The following is a 4,717-nucleotide window of genomic DNA, read 5'->3' on the forward strand; positions in this document are numbered from 1 at the left end:
TCTATTTCCAGTCAAGCTCCCTAGCTATTTCCCAGTACAAGATCAGAGATCTAAAATCAAAAGGGACCTTGGAGACCATCTCTTCCTGAGAAAATTGAGACAGAGATTGTTAGCAAACAGGCAAGTGTCAGAGGCAGAATTAGAATCCAACTCTTAGCCTTATGTCAGGAATGCACCAAATAGGTGACTCATTAGGCAGGGTGCCAGGTTCGGGGTCAGACAGACTCTTCTTGAGTTCAAATCTGACCTGAGATATATACTAGATACATGACCCTGTGCAAGGTACATAGCCCAGTTTGCCTCAGGAAATGGCAAATCACTCTGTATTTTTGACAAGAAAACCCAATTGAATATCAAAATGTCAGGAATAAACTCCCTCTCTTCTTTCAGGATTTGATTCAAATACTACATCACTGAAATATCTCTGTTGCTAATATTCTTGCCTTTAAACTGCCTTGCATTTATTTATCTCTGTACATGTTAATAAAAACAACAGCAAAAATAACATTTGCATATTTCTTTAAGGTTTTTGAGGCGCTCCTCAAATGTCCCATTCGATCATTGCAACAACTTTGGGGGGTAAATTCTACTGATATTTCCATTTCAGAGAAGGAGAAACTGAGGCAGACCAATGCAATCTGCTTATCTAAGATCACACAGCTATTCCACACTCCATTCCTCCTCCTCCCTTGACTGTAAACTTCTTGAGGGCAGAAACTTTCATTTTTTTGCCTTTGTATCCCAGGCTTTGGGAGCACAGAGCCTTGCTCTAAACAAATATGTCTTGAATTGTTTGGCTCCTATGAAGTGAACTGAAGGCTGCTACAGGTGGATACAGAATCAAAGGGATCAGATCACTTCTCTCCTCTGCAGTCAGGGCAGGCTTCCTGGAGGATGTGTATCAACAGAAGTTGGGAAAAAAAGAAAGAAGCCTATTTAGGGAAGTTCTTCCAGTTAAAGGGAGAAGCAGTTTGGGGGAAAAGGTTCATGAAATCAGGAAGGGGAAGAAGTGAATGAAAGCCATCTTTGGCAAGCTTGCCTTAGCCAAGTTGGGGTTGGAGGAGGGGGTATGTCCAATTTTTCATTGTTTATAGCAGCGTTAAATGTTCATCTTAAACATGCTCATAAAACACCCCAGAACACGGAGTCTATTCCTGAGTTACTTTCTGAATGTTCAGACTTAAATTCAAAACCTTAAACTGGGCCCTTGCTGGGGCAGATTGGAGTCGTTTTGTTCCCAGGAACACATCAGGAAAGCGTCAGAAAGTAATGAGGCCAGAAGAGTTTTTTGGGAGGGAATAACTTTTAAAGAGACATAAAAGTCAGAAGCTTTAATATTTTGAAAATTAAGTTTCCATCTGGAAAACAGAAGCAAATATCAGTGTGATAGAAATATAGCTGCCTGACTAAGATACATAAGGCATGTGAGCCGATCTATTCACAAAGCCTGGGAGTGGCCAAGTCAAGCTGGAGAGGAGGCACAACGCCTATGGGGATGGACAAGGCAGGCTAATACAATTACAGATGTAGACGAGGAAGGGACCTTAAAGATAGTCCAATTACCCTCATTTTGAAGATGGTAAATCTGAGGCCCAGAGACTTACTGAGAGCTATACAGGTATTAAAAGACAGAGCTAAGATTTGAACCCAGCACCTCTGACTCCACATTCTGTTTTTTCCACTAAATCTCTCAGAAAATCGCCAGGGGTATCAAGCGGAAAGGAGATTTGCTCCTGGGTGCATGATTATTGTGCACCACAAGCTGAACCTGGACTTTCCTGATGTAACCGCCAATACTGCCCTTAAACCTTCCCTGAAACCAAGAAGAACTTTTATGCAGAAATGACCCACAAAATAGCTATGACTGACAACGCACAGGACACCCAGCTGTAAAAGTGATGAGGGGTGCCTTCTTCCTGGTCGTTTTGTGGTCATCGTAGACCGTTCACTATTGTTTTCGCCACTGCATCAGTTCATAGGAATCTTCCCAGGGTTCTCTTAATTCCTCATTCTCATCTACCTTTACAGCACAATAGAACACCACAGTCAGGCTCCTAGGTAGGGCAGTGGGAAGAGTGCTGGGCCAGGGACCTGGAAAACTCCTTTTCCTGAGTTCAGATCCAGATTCAGGCACTCCTTAGCTGTGTGATCCTGGGCAAGTTGCTGTTTGCCTCAGCTTCCTCATCTGTAGAATGGGACAGCAAATCACTCCAGTGTCTTTGCCAAGAAAACCCCAAATGGGCATTCAAATAAAAGTCATTTCCCTTCATAGGACGCAACTTATTTAGCCATTTCCCAATCTACGGGTCTCTGCTCGGTTTCTGGTTTTTGGCTATCCTAGGGAATAACTCCAAGTGCAGCATCTACTCTTTCCCCCACCTGGCTGCTTCTGAAAACACAGATTCAGCACCAGGGATCCCTCCCAGCGATGACCGTATATATTTCATATCTTCAGTAACGTGTTCTGTCCTTCATCAAACACGGTCTCACATTATTGCTACATGTCCACGTTTTTATTATCTAATTCATCCTCATGTCCTCTCCCCACATGAGACTATTCTATTTGAGATAGATGTCTTTCAAGTCTCTCCCACCCCCGTGCTCTTATCTCTGCGTCCTGGCTTCCCTGGCTTCCTTCAAACCCCTTCTCCAAGAACCCTTTCCCAGCCCTCCTTAATCTCAGTGACTTCCCTCTGAGACGGCTCCTAATTTCCCAGGTCTGTATCTTGTTTGTGCAAAGTGGCTTGCATGCGGTCTCCCCTATCAGGAGCTCCCAAGAGCAGGGACCGGTTTTTGCCTTTCTAAGCATCTCCAGCACTTAGCGCCGAGTCTATCTCACAATAGGCACCAAGTCATTGGTCAGAAGCCATCGATTATTGGCTCTTTCTCAGGCATGTTTGATTTCCCTGGCAGCACCTCCCAGGAATGGCCCCTGGCCTGACCTGTTGCAATATGGTTGTTCCTCCTTAAATACCGCCCTTAACAGCTACAAATAACTGATGTGTCCAAAAACTGCTAACGGAATAAGTGAAGGCCGTGAGGGGTGGCAGCCATGAGGTGAAAGGGGAAAATAGGGAAAATCTTGCAAGTCATGTAAGCACTTTAACTAGGTTTGAGCTCTGTGACCTTGGGCAGCTTCTTTAGGAGGTGATTTCTAAGGTCCTTCCAGTTCTAAAGGTCCATGTTCCAGGGGTCCTCAAACTACGGCCCTCGGGCCAGAGGCTGAGCTTAGGATTTTCCCTCACAGGGCTATGAAGTTTTATTTAAAGGCCCATGAAACAAAGTTTGTTTTTACTTATGTCCTGCCTCCAACCAGTCTGAGGGACAGTGAATTGCTCTTTATTTAAAAAGTTCTGAGGACTCTTTGACATCCTGTTGTGACGGGGTTCTAAGATCTTCTGACATTCTAGGTTCTAAGGTACTCCCTCAGACACGTTTTCCTGGTATTTATGTTCTAAAGTCCTTGTAGTTCCCTATAGGTGCGATCAAATCTTTTTGGGATGTAAAGAGAGGGAGAAGGAGGGAGGAGTGAAGGGAAAGTTAGAGGGGGGAGTAAGAAGGAAGAGAAAGTGAGAGAATGGAAGGAAGAGGGACAGTGAGGAGGATGGGAAGGAGTTTGAACGGTTCAAGGATCAGGAAGCTGGCTAGTCAGGGAAGGGTAGTGCCAAGGCAAGGAGGGAGAGGAAGTTAATGGGAGAAAGGAAGGAAAGGAGGGAAGAAGGGGGAGGGGAAGGGAAGGGAAGGAGAGAGGAGGAAAGGAGAAAAGGGGAAGGGAAAGGAGGGAGCAAGGGGGAGGGGAAGGGAAGGGGAGGGGAGAGGAGGAAAGGAGAAAAGGGGAAGGGAGAGGAGGGAGGAAGGGGGAGGGGAAGGGAAAAAGGAAGGGGAGAGGAGGGAAGAAGGGGAGGGGAAGGGGAAAAAGGAAGGGGAGAGGAAAGGATTAGGGGGGAGAGGAGAAAAGAAGGGCAGTGCGGGAGGTTCTCAGAATTATGCCTTTAAATGTATGAAACAAAATACATACAATTACAAAGGACAGCAATTATACTAAAACGCACTTCTCAAAGGCCTTGAGATCTGCCTGACGGGACCCCGAGTCTCGCTTTCCCTGGCAGCCCCCCCACGCGCCCGCCCCTCCCCCGCTCCCCTCCCCCTCCCTAGCGCCCAAGCTCTGGCCCTTTCTGGGCCCCGGGCGCGCCGGGCGCAGCTTCCCGAAGCCCCGCGGGCCGCACTTCCTGCATCCCTAGGGAGCATCCCCCCGCCGCGAGGTCACGGACAATGGGAGCGCTTTGATCCCGCCGCGTTCAGAGCCCCCGGATCTCTGGCCCCGGCCCCTTGTGAGGAGAGCAGAAGAGCTCCCGGTGCCGTCACGCACCATCGCCGAACTTCGCGATTATTTCTTTCTTTGTGGCGCGGCAAAAACGAGGGCCGGAGGGCAAAGGTGGCTCCGGGGCCGCGCGCGGGAGAGCGAGGTCCAGGCTGGAGGCGCGGAGCGTGGGGGCGGGGCCGAGGCGGGCGGGGGCGGGGCGCGGAGCCGGTACTCGGAACGCCGGGCCGCGGGGGCGCCGACTGCGCCACAGAGCGTTCGAACCTCGGCGAAGGTCCGCGCCGGGCTTGGGGATCACCGAGTAATGGGCGGCCGGGGGGTGGGGCGGGGTGGGGGTGTGCTCCCGCTTGGGTTTCCCGGCGGAGAGCGGTGGTGGTGCCGGCGCCGGCGCCGGGT

Source organism: Sarcophilus harrisii, chromosome 3 (assembly GCF_902635505.1).
Source record: "Sarcophilus harrisii chromosome 3, mSarHar1.11, whole genome shotgun sequence".
Lineage (NCBI taxonomy): Eukaryota > Metazoa > Chordata > Mammalia > Dasyuromorphia > Dasyuridae > Sarcophilus > Sarcophilus harrisii.